Source organism: Notothenia rossii (assembly GCF_949606895.1).
Source record: "Notothenia rossii genome assembly, chromosome: 9".
NCBI lineage: Eukaryota > Metazoa > Chordata > Actinopteri > Perciformes > Nototheniidae > Notothenia > Notothenia rossii.
In genome coordinates, this window is record NC_136907.1 from 41,276,466 (window position 1) to 41,292,225 (window position 15,760).

Sequence of the window (15,760 nt, forward strand, 5' to 3'; positions counted from 1 at the left end):
GCGTCACCATCACAAAGATGGCCGTCACGTTAGCAAATTTCACCTGTTTCTTTCAGAATGAGGCGAAAAATTATAAAACGAGGTGAAAATCACTACAAGTCTGGGCATGTTGAGAGCTGTACATACACAAAGTCGGTTCTTTAAGAGCCAGCATGCGGGACCGGCTTTACAAGGTTTCAGTGAGTAATATGAGTGCAATGTTTAACGTTAATGTCAGCTAGCTAACATTAGCTAACAAGGTACACTAACGTGTTTTGTTTTAGCAACTAGTTTTCTCCTTAAGAACTTTGTGGTCTCTGTGTATGCTGTGGATAACATTAGTGTTCACAAGAACAAGATACACTCCCGTGTATTGTTTTAGTTGCTCTTCAGATTGAAGCGGACAGTTTTATATCGACTATATGTGTGATCTCCTTTTTACATCTCGTTGTGTCATTTGAGTTTATTTGCTGTGTGTAGATTCAAGGATTTTGATTATCTTGTCAATTTGTTTGGTTATCTAGGCACAGCTGTGTGTGATTCCCTTTGGTACACTGGTATGTGTTTTCCTAATGTAGAGAGCATTGATTAATTAATAAAATACACACTGACTCTAGATCCTGACCAAATCCTTTTTTGTTGATCAAATGTTTTTCAAAAATGTATTGTATATTATATAACAGCTGCACATCACATACCGGAGTCTCTGCTACTTTGTTGTGTGGATCACGAAGGAGGCGATCATCATCCCCATCCCCAAAGACCCTGCATGGCATGGAAATCTCCTCCTGGAAAAATTCTACACCCAGCATATGCTCCCTGTGTTGGCCAGTAGAGAGGAGGACATTTAAATAAACATACTCTTAACACCCTCGGACTCTGCGTTGTGTTTCGTATGTGTGATGGCGTGTTATGCAGAGGGGAGGAAAACAGGACACAGCAGATTGGGATTGTGGTGGAGATGCTGAGCAGTTATTTAATTGTTGCATGTAATTATTATTATACTGCATGCTTCTTAGTTATTCCATCTTTTGCTGTAACATGGATCTGTATGTAACTCTATATTTACTTGTTATCTACCACACTTCCTTCTACATCATACACCATCATTATACATGATGGTGTATATAGGATATATATGTTTGTATACATATCTGTAAATTGTATAATTTTATTTTTCGTATGGGATTTACGGGGATTTCTCTTTTGTCCACTCAAATACACTTGGCCCTTTCTCTTTTCCATGTGGAAAATGGCAGCTGCATATTCTGCATTTCTCTTCTGGCTCCCTGTCTGCTTGTCTACAATGAGAAAATTATATAATTAATTACTAATAATCATTTAAACCTGTTATTACCAATATTTCACAAATTCTTCATGTAAACTTAAGAGCACAGCTGTATGTTGAGTGTCAACTTTGCTTGGTTCATCTTACTGGGGGGCAGCTACATGGATGTCGGTGCAGTCCACAATCATTGTGCAGTTGAAGGCAGAATGAATGTATTATTGACTCAGAATGAAGCACAACTTCATGTCATACAATACATTGACTTTATTTGTAATTGTGTAAAAAATATGAGCATTGATTAGCAAGCAGGACCTGCAGGAACAGAGAATGGTGATGGATGGAGCTGGGAAGAGAGAAGAATAAAGAAAACAGATCAACTTTATTATCGGATATTAAAAATTCAATTTCAAAACAAGTTGCCGCTCCTACAGTTTTCTAGTATGTAAATATGATTTCACATGACCAATGCAAAATATCACACTCAATACATGTGTGTCTCTGGGGGGTGCATTGTGCCTTTGATGTGTATAAATAATATACCATAACCAAATACTATTACGTACAGTGGAAATCAGGTTGCCAGAGCAGGTCAGTCCAGTCCTCAGGGTCTCAGCAGTTACAGATGAGGTCAAGAAAATAAAAGAGAAAAATGTCAGTAACAACACCTTAAATTAACAACACTGAATAATTATCTCTTTTAATAATTTTCTCTCAGTAATCACTCAACTACTGTCTTTCCAACAAACAGATTGACTCACTCTCACTATCATCACAATGAAACACGTCCAGAAGAATGTCATGCAAAGCTGCCTGCCTTCCTTCCTTCGACCCTCCCTGAACTGCCTGATCTTTTAATGTTCAATGTTAACCATTTGTGCAGATAGCATTAAGTAGAAAAGATCGCTGATGCAAATGTGGCGTTAGCCTACCGCCCCCTTAGCACCTGGTGGAGGGGGCGATAGGCTACTCTTCAAATGTTTCACAAAATACTTACCATCATGACTACTCTTACTGTTTAAAATGTTGGTTTACTTCATTTTAAGGCTAATACAAATGAAAAGGCTAAGTAATGTAATGTAATGCTAACTAATGTGCTCGCTACTAGCTAGGTAGCTAACTTGACTATGTTCCATGCAAAACATGTATATTACCTGATATGTTTGGTCCTGGTCCTTTCACCAGACGGGAAGCGATAGAACGAGCAAGTGGTATGATCAATTTTGTGATTACAACCTGGTACAAAGCACACAGGCATCTTGTAAAAGTGAATTTATTGGAGCAATCTTTTATATTTATTGGAGGGAATAAATCAGTTATGAGATCTTCTTCTTCTTCTTCTTTGCTTTAATTGCGAGATCTTCTTGTTCTTTGCTTTAATAGGCTAGTTGCACAAGATGGCGTCTATCAACTTCCGGCGGCTGGGTGTGAGCCTGAGTACTTCCGGTCTTCCAACCCAGTCTCATGGCATTTCGTGTTCACCAACACGATTTTTAATCTATTGATTCGTGTTCACCAACACAATTTCCCCCTTTTTTTTGTGTTGCACAGCACGATTTTAAAAGCAATGTATTTCTACTAGTAATGTGTTTCGTGCCTGCAGCACGTCTTTTTCTCCGGTCGGGTCGTGGAAGACCGGAAGCTGTGTGGTTCATAAAAACATGGTCTTACCCAATATCAAGCCACAATTATTGCTTTTATTTTAAATCGTATGATTTCGGACTTTTGTTTCCGTCTGTGAGGAAAATAAATGGGGCTCAGAGCCTCAGAACATTGAAATCTTTATTTTAAAATCTTTTTTTCCTTCTAATTTGTTATTCTTTTCAAAATAACACACTGTTATTTACTCACCAATAACACACAATTATCCTTGCTTTTATTTATTGGTTTAATTCCATAATCTCGGGCTTTGTTGGCGTCCTTCAGGGACTGAATTTCAAAATAAAAATAACCGGAAACAGACGTAGGCATTTCGAGCGATTACCCAAGATCCTCAGCTATGGCTCGCTGATTTTGATGTTTTAGCCGCAATGCATGCTGGGATTTGGTGTTTATATGATATGAAATCCGGAAAACATTTTAAAAGAATAAAAGAATACTTAATTCCGAGTGTTCTTGCTTTTCTCTTTGAAAGTCATCACATAACGGCATTGTAATACACGGTTCGGCTGAATTACATATTACAGATCTGCTGTAGTTCTTTATTTATAGAGCCCTGATGAGAAGACCTTTGGAAAAACTGGAAGAAATGCCGCCAAAACTGAATACTTAACATGGATCATAAATATATCAACAATTAAACAACATCTTCAATTTCTCTTCACACAATACGTCTCCTTGCAGTATCAACCTTAATTCGGCCGACTTTTATATTTGATCTAATTAGTAGATAGGTTATATTTACACCATAATGGTGCACAGCTGATATAAAAGGACTTTGATTTTCTTTGAATATAAGACTGTAAATACTGAGTCTGAAATAGTATAGCCATATGCTATAAAATTATGTGAAAAAATGAATAAAACTACACATCTTCAGATGTTGTACATACATAAGTGTCCTACACTAATAATACAAAGTTATTATAGCTGTGTGTACCTTGTGTGCACCGCCTAGTGGTTAAAGCACGTTATTGAATTATTGTTTTTATGTGTTATATTTGATTAAAAAAATATTAAGACTACATACTTTCATAGGGGGAAAGTAGAAGGTCTGTGATAGAAATATAGAATATAAAAAATCAAGAAGATACTGTAAGTGATCTCTACAATAAAATAGTTTAGAGCAGGATGTACACAGATATTAATAGGAGAAGGTGCAAAACAGAAAAACGAATTAACCTTTATTTAAACATTAAATAATAATTTAGATTAAGGTCCTCTTTTAAATAAGAAAAACACTTTGGGGGTATCTACAGATAAATATTAAGCCTGACAAAGTACTTAACGTCTAATATATTGCTTTCCTGCAATGTTAACTATGTTGAAGCACTTATTTTAACTGTTATTATACATATGAATTATACTCTTATGTATGTAGATAGTATAACAAATGTGCAGAATATGACAGTTTAATGGTGGAGGTACAAACACATATTGATAGATGTCTTGTAATGTGCTGTTGAGGAACCTGTGACCCAAGATTTTCATTCATTGCATACACCGTAGTTGTGTATATGATATGTCAATAACCTTTGAAAATCTTGAAATCTTGAAAGGGATGTGCAAAATAGCCATTATACAGTCTTTAATTAACTATTAGTAGAGAATAACAAGTAATGAATATACTTTATTACTCGTTTCCATTCATGTCAATTGCAGATACATGTTTAGTCTTCTCAAGCACCAACTATCAAATATCTCTCCTGATTGTTGGCACTTGGCAATCAGGTTAACCTCTGAATTGTGGAGTAGAATTACAAAGTAACAATGAGCTGTCACGTGGGTATATATTAATGCTGCGCATTATGGACACAAGCGATTTTCACCCATTTATTAATTATATGTTTTACATTTGATAACACCAATGTGTTTAATACTGGCAACTTCTAATTGTGGGAAAAACGAAAACGTTCAGTAGAGACGTCCCATGGAACATTTTGCGAAACACAATAGCCAGCATGTGTAGTTCTGGGGGGGGGGCGTTCGATTCCAGTTTTGGATAGTCTGGCGTGGTTTTGTTCCATTTCAAACAGCTGTGTGACGCTCGGCGTAACCTTGGCGCACTGCCACTCCAACATCCAATCCCAGCGCTTGAAGATTAATCACGGGGACTGTAGTCCTAAACGATAGCTGGGGATTATGGGTAGTGTAGTGTCCTAAACTCCTAGAGGCCTACGTCTGTTTCCGGTTATTTTTATTTTGAAATTCAGTTCCTGACGGACGCCAAAAAAGCCAGAGATTATGGAATTAAACCAATAAATAAAAGCAAGGATAATTGTGTGTTATTGGTGAGTAAATAACAGTGTGTTATTTTGAAAAGAATAACAAATTAGAAGGAAAAAAAGATTTAAAAATACAGGTTTCAGTATTCTGAGGCTCTGAGCCCCATTTATTTTCCTCACAGACGGAAACAAAAGTCCGAAATTATACGATTTAAAATAAAAGCAATAATTGTGGCTTGATATTGAGTAAGAACATGTTTTTATGAACCACACAGCTTCCGGTCTTCCGCGACCCGACCGGAGAAAAAGACGTGCTGCAGGCACGAAACACATTACCAGTAGAAATACATTGCTTTTAAAATCGTGCTGTGCAACACGAAAAAAAGGAGAAAATCGTGTTGGTGAACACGAATCAATAGATTAAAAATCATGTTGGTGAACACGAAATGCCATGAGACTGGGTTGGGTCTTCGGTGTGGAGTTGTTTGGGGAGTTAGCGATATACATACGATAGATAGAGAGAGAGAGAGAGAGAGAGAGAGAGAGATAGATAGATAGATAGATAGAGAGAGAGAGAGAGATAGAGAGAGATAGATAGATAGATAGATAGATGGATAGCAAGATACATAGCATACAGTTAGCATACAGATAGCGATAGATAGCATAGATCAGTGTTTCCCAACCGGGGGTACGCGTACCCCTAGTGGTACGTGGGTGGTCCCCAGGGGGTACGTGAAAAGATTTTGAAAAGTAAAAAAAAAAGATTTTTTTTTTTTTCTATGAAAAGTTTTACAGGAAAAATGTACCCAAATAATGAATAATGCATAATCTGTAATAGTGTAACCAAAATTGGGGGCATTCAAATTAAGCAATAATTTGCTGGCTATATATCATTATTGGCTCGGCGTTCAGCTTCCCGCCGGACTGTCGGGTGTTACATCATCATCATCATTGTAGGGGCTCGCTGGTTTTCTTCCTAGCTAGCAAAACATCAGAATCCTATCAAGTGAATGCGCTGGTGTTTGTTGAGATCAAAATTTCTGTTAACATAATCATTATGGATCAATGGCTGGGTCGAGCTGGTTCATCCAGAAACAACAGCACAGGTGATACTGCTGAATCAGGAGAACCCGTTCTCAAGAAAATGAAAACAGAGAAAGTGAAGAATCGTCAGTTTGGTGAACATTATGTGCTCTCCGGGTTTACGGTCACAACTACAGAGCCACCGCAGCCAATGTGTTTCATCTGTGGCGACGTGCTTTCTAATAATAGCATGAAACCATCCCATTTACATCGGCAACTTAGTACTAGACATCCTGCCTGTGTGGGTAAGCCTGCAGAGTTTTTCCACCAAAAGCTGGCTGAATTTAAGGGAAGCCAAGAAAAACTAAAGAAAGCGGCATCGGTCTCAACCAAGGCCTTGGAGGCATCTTATGCCGTGTCGCTACTCGTTGCTAAATCGAAAAAGCCATTTACCATAGCCGAAGAGCTAATCTTGCCTGCTGCTATAATTCTCGCAGAAACTATGCTCGATAAGAAAGCAGCTGATGTCCTGAAGAAAGTGACGTTGTCAAATAATACTGTGTGCCATCGGCTCGACGACATGGGAATTGACATTATTGACCAAGTGGTGAAAAAATGTAAAGCGTCTGGTACGTTCGCTTTGCAGTTGGACGAATCTACGGATGTCAGTGGGGAAGCACAACTGATTGCGTTTTTGCATTACAAAGACACTTTGGAGATGAATGAGCACATTCTGTTTTGCAAGAAACTCACGGGGAGAACTACTGGACAGGACGTTTTTAACGTTATTGACAATTTTTTCTCTCAACACAAGCTGGATTGGAAATCCTGCTCTCATGTGTGCACAGGCGGCGCTGCGGCGATGACCGGCAGAGTAAATGGATTAATGGCTCACATAAAAAAGGTAAACCCTGACGTTACATGGACGCACTGCATGATTCACCGAGAAGCATTAGCTAGCAAGAGAATGAGTCCAGAGTTAAACGATGTTTTGAATGATGCCGTAAAAGTGATCAACTTCTTACAGTCCAGGCCTTTGAATCATAGACTGTTTCAGTCACTTTGTGAAGACGGTGGGTCAGAACATAAACAGCTCCTGCTTCACACTGACGTCTGCTGGTTATCCCGAGGGAAAACGTTACAGCGGCTGTTCGAGCTACACAATGAAGTGAGGGCATTTCTGTCGGAGCACACACACCCACTTGTGGCTATGTTCGACGACGCTGACTGGGTAGCTCGGCTGGGATACCTCTGATATGTTCAGCAAACAAAACCAGCTGAATCTCTCTCTTCAAGGTAAAGACACAAATGTTCTTAGCTTGTATGACAAAGTGTGTGGATTCATGGAGAAGATCAAGCTCTGGCAGAGCAAATGTGAAAAAGGGGATACAAGTTGTTTCCTGCAGCTGAACGCATACATTGCTACTGGTGAATGTGACAGAGCTCCAATTGTGAAAATAGTACACACACATTTGTCCAAGCTCAAGAATGAGTTCAACTCCTACTTCCCTGATATTGACAACAAGTCATCCACACTGGACTGGGTGCGTAATCCATTTGTGACGTGCATTAACAGCAGCATTCCCGCCAGACTGCAAGAAGACCTCATAGATGTGTCCTCAGATAGGAGCCTGAAGATGAGGTACACAAGCACACCACTGACACAGTTCTGGTGTGGTGTGGAGAAGGAGTATCCTGAATTGGGGAAACATGCCCTGAATGAACTGTTGCCTTTTGGGTCCACATACCTGTGTGAGGTGACATTCTCCGCCATGACCCACATCAAGACTAAACACAGGAACAGACTCAACTTGGAGAATAACCTGGTCACAGCTGTTGCAACAATCTCCCCCAGACTCACAAAACTGATGAGGGAGAAACAGGCTCAAGTGTCACATTAATTGGTGTTACCTTACCTTTTTTTTTTAAGTCTTTAAACAATGGCTATTATAATGTATATGATTACTTATGATTGAATATGATTTAAGTGTCACATTAATTGTCGCATTGGGTCACACAGACAAAAATATCCTCCTCTTCTCTATCTCTCCTCATCACTTCTCTCCTTCTTCCACTCCCAGGTTTCACCTTAGCTACACACACACACATTTCTCACACACACACACATTTCTCACACACACACACACACACACACACACACACACACACACACACACACACACACACACACACACACACACACACACACACACACACACACACACACACACACACACGCGCACACACACACACACACACACACACACACACACACACACACACACACACACACACACACACACACACACACACACACACACACACACACACACACACACACAGCCGGTCTGCCACAATATAAAGACTGTTAATATATCCTGGGGATCACCACGATTGATTGCGTAGTAGGGGGTACTTTAGGTTGGCTTAAAATGCTTTGGGGGTACAGTACTCAAAAAAGGTTGGGAACCACTGGCATAGATGATGAGCGGTAAAGAAAAGCGATTGGCCTTCCAGCGGGTAAGAAAGTCGGCACTACATTGCTGTGTGCCCCTTTGTACAAATAAGTCCCGTTATAATCGGGAGATAAGTTTCCATTCATTTCCTATTGATGCTGAGGTAAAGGCTCAGTGGCTGATCAAGGTCTGTAGGGACAATTTCAGCCCCACAACAAATTCCCGTGTGTGTAGTAGGCATTTTCGACCAGGAGACTTATTGGTCACAGCTGAACAGACTGAACAGACTGAACAGAGTAAAGAAAGGAGCTACACCTGTTCTCTTTGCTTGGAATAACTACGAGCTACCTATACCAAGACGTAATGTTTGGGAGCGTCGGCCGAGGGCAGAGAGTCCCACCCCGGATCATGACTACTCTGTAAATCCAGCGACGGCAGTGATGGCAAATCAGTTGGCCGACGAGAACGAAGCCTTGAAAATCCAGGTTAGGGAGCTCCAACACCAGCTGGAAGTGTTACAACTGAGATCTCGTTTCGGGATACAGCGCCTGGCAGGGTCGGACGAGGACATTCGTTTCTACACCAGGTTTGTTTATAAGGTTTGTTTATAAGGCTATCAGGATGTTGTTATGGCCACTATTTTGATAAACACTTTTCATTTGGGGAAGCTAATTTAAGAAACAAAACTATGTCTAACATGAACAATATTACATTCTTAGATTTGCCACATACAAGCATTTCCTCGCCTTTTGGAAATTGGTGGAGCCTGCAGCCAACACCAAGATGGTGCGGATCACCAACTCCAAGGCATCCTCTGCCAGCAGCTCGGATTCCTCTCAACCATCAACAACGGTAAGCAGCATACAAGCATGGATGTATATTAATAATTATGCACGCTGCGCACAATACCACCGTTTAACAAGTGCATCACATCACTCACAAAACACACACACGCACACACACACACACACACACACACACACACACACACACACACACACACACACACACACACACACACGCACACACACACACACACACACACATACACACACACACACACACACACACACACACACACACACACACACACACACCCCACACAAACACAAACACACGCACACACACACACACACACACACACACACACACACACACACACACACACACACACACACACACACACACACACACACACACACACACACACACACACACACACACACACACACACACACACACACCACACCACACCACACACACACACCCCACACACACTAGGGGTTTCACCAACTAATCGACTAGTCGACTACCTTTAGGACCCCTTTGGATCCCACGTGAAGTTGTCAAAGCTCACCTTCCACCAGAGTTTTCAGCTTTCCCTGACACACAAGTGGTGCTTGACTGCGCTGAAGTATTCTGCCAGACTCCATCATCTCTCCTGCTGCAGAGTGAGGTTTTTTCTACATACAAGTCGCATGCTACATTCAAGGCCATGATCGGCATGGCATCACATGGTGCCATTACATTTGTGTCTGGCCTGTATGCAGGATCTATGAGTGACCGGGAGATCTTCAAGCTGTCTGGCATCGTGAGCCTGCTCACACCAGACATGGCGATAATGGTCGACAAAGGGTTCCTTGTGGACAATCTGGTTGAGTGTAAAGTGTACCGGCCTGCCTTTCTGCACAAAAAAAACCAAATGAGCAGGGAGGATGTCAGGCAGACTCAATCCATTGCACATCTGAGGGTCCATGTGGAGAGGTGCATCAGAAGAGTCGAAGAGAACAAACTATTTGACAAAGCCATACCACTGTCTGTGTGTGGAAGCATTGAGGAGCTCTTCAATGTGGCTTGTTTCCTGGTCAACTACCAGAACGGACCGCTGGTAAAAGCATGGGCAAGCCTGGGCAGCAATTAGTGATGGGAATTATGGCTCTTTGAAGGGAAAATAAGCAAAATAATCACCAGGATAATGATTGACTGTATTGCCAGACCTAATGTCAATAATCTTCTTTGTAAACATGACACAAGGTGGCGCCATATCCATGTCAGTGAATGTACTACTTTGAATTTACCCTCTGTATGTGTTCAGTAAATAAAGTTGTCTTGCCTTGAATGAAATTCACGCAACTCTTTATATTAGATACTGTGTTTTTAAGTGGCGATGGAGATTATTTGTTGACCCTGCTTTAAAGGATAGTTTGCCTTTACAAATGGTGCGCTTTATCACTGCCTGGGTTTTGGTTGAAGTGCATCCAAATGCTGCTGGGTTTGGCTCATTTTCCATTTTCAAAAGAATCGGCTTATGAATATAACTAATATATATATATTATATATAACTAATGAATTATAACCTCAAAACAAATGCACACAAAAATAACATAGGACAATACATAATATAATAAATCCACAATATGATAACATGATGTAGTGTGGTACACTAATGTTTCATTTCATTTCAAACCTTTATTTATTCAGATTGGTCCCTTGAGATCATAGATCTCTTTTACAAGGGACACCTGCTGCAATTTAAGTTCCACATGAAACATAAAAAAACATAAAAACAAACAATAGAGGATATCATACAACATATTTACATACTTATCAACATTTACAAATACCCATAGTTTCAGAAAGCATTTCACTTAGACGTGCTTTAAAAACATTCAGAGAAATAAAATTGCTCAATTTCAATTTTAGCTGTAGACTGTTCCAATCTATGCTATCTATCAGTAACTATATCGCTATCTGTATGCTATGTATCTTGCTATCTCTCTCTCTCTCTCTCTCTCTCTCTCTCTCTCTCTCTCTCTCTCTCTCTCTCTATCTATCTATCTATCTATCTATCTATCTATCTATCTCTCTCTCTCTCTATCGTATGTATATCGCTAACTCCCCAAACAACTCCACACGAAGACCGGAAGTACCCAGGCTCACACCCAGCCGCCGGAAGTTGATAGACGCCATCTTTTGCAACTAGCCTATTGCGAGTCGCAACCAGTCTCGCCTATGACATCACTTACGCGACCCAGAATGCATTTGGGATTTATAGTCTTTCTAGTTTCGTATTTTTCATAGTCTTATATTTCAACAGTTTTACGACAAACTGTGACTTTTTTTTACATGGAAATGATTGTTTAAGATTGACAAACATCATATGTGTCATTCGTGGCACAATTCAAAAGGGATCAAAAGATAACTTTTCTCTCTCCATTGACTTCAATGTATAATTTTCCGGGACCCATGGAGGCTCCCGGAAGGGGAGGGACTTCGCCTCTCTATAATCGCGGACTTTATGACAAGTTCCGCCAGCTGTGAAACTTTTCTTATTTCCATAGCGATAACAACTTCCTGTCAACAGCGTTAACTCGCCTTCAAAATAAAAGCATGCCAAATTACACTTAAGACATACAACTGCAACGAAATTAACAAACACAATGTAATATCCTTTTCAATTTCAAAGAACACAAATAGTGTTATTTACAGGTGTTGTTTTGTGTGGTAGAGGGTCGCTTTCATTGATGCGTTTTGCACCCCGGGCCGTTGTTTTGATATTCCGCTGAAGTATACGCTGTGACGTAATAAGTCGAGGGCAGGGGTGGGGGTCAGAGGGCCTAGGTATAAAAGTCACGGCTCGCCACTGGAATACACAATACAATTTTACAAATATACAAGATTGACATAGTAAATTATGATAGGCTAGTCTATCAAACTAGAAACATGTCAATCTTGAATACAATATGCATTTGAGTTAGCAGAATATTAACAGTTTTAAATTAAAATTAAAAATCCTCAAGGGACAAAAATGTAGCCGGCGCAAATGTTTTCTGGATTAGCTGTTCAGATCATTTCTTCACGTGGCTGGGCTTCCCGCCACTGCCCCTTTAAGACACAACCCCCTCCCCCCTTATTTAGTCAGCTGGCCCTTCCATATAAGGAAAACGCCGCAGCTGTACGTAGTTCAGCATCTCCCGCTACACTTTAAATGCCCACTCACACCTCACCCAAATCAGCTGTGACCATGCCTACAGGCTATGTGTAGATAACCCAATTTGTGTTATTTGAGACTGAAGGGGATGCTGCATTGTTTTTGTTGCTTTCGTTGCAGTTTTATATATATCTTATTATGTAATTTAGGTGAACTTCCTGTTTCATTTGTATGCTTTTATTTTGAAGGCGAGTTAACAAGGCTGACAGGAAGTGGTTGTAGCTTTTGAAGAAAGAAATATAATAAAAAAAAAAAGAGAAAGTAATATCTTCTATGTAACGGTGGAGAAAGAGAAGAAAGGACTGTATATTTAAATGATAGCACCTCCCGAAGAGGCTCAAGCTCTTACGTTGGGTCTGGAGTTTGAATAAATTCTGGTTCATCAGTAAAGCCTACGACCATTATTCGGAGGGAAATGCTACAGTAAGAGCTTCACCTTCACCAGCTACAAGCTACAAGCTACACCACGCTGCCTATGGATTGAAGGAACGGCACACAGATCAGCGAGCTGCAGCATCTAGCATGAACAGTAAGAGCTTCACCTTCACCAGCTACAAGCTACAAGCTACACCATGCTGCCTGTGGATTGAAGGAACGGCACGGCACACAGATCAGCGAGCTGCAGCATCTAGCATGAACAGCAAGAGCTTCACCTAGCTACAAGCTACACCACGCTGACTGTGGATTGAAGGAACGGCACGGCACACAGATCAGCGAGATGCAGCATCTAGCGTTAACTAAGAAGGTAAAGAATACGGCTAAACTCAAAATGGATAACATAAAGGAACAGATAATTAAGCTACAAACGGAAATAAAGGAAAAGATAAGTTTATTACATCAGGAAGATTGTGAAGGCATGTCAAGGCAGGAATTAAAGGAGGAAATTGAATATAAAGAAAAACAACTAGCTGAGCTTCAACTCAAAATGGATGAAACTGACGGGTTAGCATTACCACGTCGTTCAGAACGCCCCACTGTGCAGACAGAGAAAATGCTTGCCTACCAAAAGGAGGAATTGTATAAAAAGGAAACAAGACTGCTTACCCTGTATAAACAGTGGAAATACCAAGTCAGAAAAGCCAAATAAATATTAAACACTGACATATCAAAACGTGAATTGGCTGAAATGGCAGACGCAATTTGAAGATGGAATGATTGGTGTGATGAGAGCTTACAACTAAATAAGAGACCGAACCACACCATCCACTGAACTAAGACGCAGGATTGACGCATGTGAGGCTGTAACGAAAGACATTATGAAAATTATCAACGACCGCTTAACGGAAATAGATGGCGATTTTGATGCGGAGCGTGAAAGGCACTGTGTTCGCCAGCTATCAGCCCATAACTACGCATATTCCATGTATGGCACTGCCTCTCATTCAAGCGCCAGTCACCATTCTGAAACCTCGGTCCTAACTGCAAAAAGAGCTGATGCAGCCGCAGAGCTTGTTGCAAAGGAGGCTCAATATAAAGTAATGGAAAAAGAAAGAAAGCAAAAGGAAGAAATCAGAATGATGGAGGAGAAACTACACATGCAGAAGTCTAAATTAGAGAGTCTACAAGCAGAAAGGGAAATGGAGGCTGCTCGTGCCAGGCTGGAGATCTGCGACAGAGAAATCAGACAGGAAACTGATAGAAAGTCTACACAGCAGAACATGAGACACATCCCTTTTAGCCCTTCTGTAAATTGTCAAAACCCTCACATTACGGCACCAACACCCACTACTGATGTGTCCTGTTCGGCCCAAGCAATACAAGACAGCATAGCCATAAACAGACTCCCAATGCCAATGCCCACAGTCTTTAGTGGAGACCCACTCCTCTTCATTGAATGGAGAATGTCATTCATGTCACTAGTGGACTGAAAGGGCATTTCTTCAGCTGATAAACTTTGGCTTCTAAAGAAACATGTCAGTGGCCCTGCTCACAAATGCCTTGAAGGAACATTCTATTGAAACGATGAACAGGCATACATAGATGCATGGAATAAGCTCAATCAACGCTTTGGGCAGCCATTTGTGATCCAAAGAGATCTCAGGGAGAAGCTGCCAAAACGGCAGAAAATAGAACCCAAAGACGCTGAAGGGTTAAGAACATTCTCTGACTTCCTAAATGCCTGCCTGCAAAGCATGCCCCATGTGAAGGGCCGAGATATTCTAAATGACTGCGAAGAAAACCAAAAGCTAATCCAGACAATTCCTGATTGGCTAGCAGCACGTTGGAATCGCCAGGTTACAATCGCTCTCATGGAAGGTAAAGAGTTTCCCACCTTTGAGGATTTCACTCACTTTGTGTCATTAGAGTCAGAGGTAGCATGCAACCCAGTGACTTCTCTACATGCTCTCTACTCATCGAACTCATATGACAAAAGAGGCATTAAGGAAACAAGGGGAAATAAAGCAAATGTCTTCAGCACGCAAACTGCCATAAACAGTGAAAACCCAATGGCCCCCTGCATGTGGTGCAAAGATGATAAGCATCAACTGCCCAAGTGTACAACCTTCATGGAAAGGTCCCTGGAGGATCGACAAACATATGTAAAAGATAATAAGCTGTGTTACGGCTGCATGAAGCCAGGTCACGGTGCAAAGGAATGTCGTCACCGCCACACTTCTGATGTATGTCAGAGAAGGCACCCTACCTGTCTCCACGATGAGAACTTCAGAAGACGTGGAAATCAAGAAAGATCTGTTTTCACTGTGAACACAGCTCTTAATAGTGAACATGAAACCAAAGCAGCTACGGTACTCAACGTCACTGGAGGCGGTCAGACAGGCAGCACTTCCATGATCGTTCCTGTGTGGGTGTCCTCAGCTAAAAACCCATCCAAAGAACAGCTTGTCTATGCATGATTAGATACTCAAAGTGAAAGTACCTTCATAGACCAAGAGGTAAGCAAGGAACTACAAGCTGACACCTATCCCGTGAAACTGAAACTTACCACCATGCTTGGAAAGAACATGATCACGACGAGTGAAAGAGTGTCTGGACTCCGTGTGCGAGGCTTTAATTCCTGCTTGCACATCGACCTTCCTCATTCTTACACAAGAGACTGTATTCCTGCGAATCGTGATCATATTCCCACTCATGACACAGCAAAGCCATGGTCTCACTTAACAGCAATCACAGATAACATGCC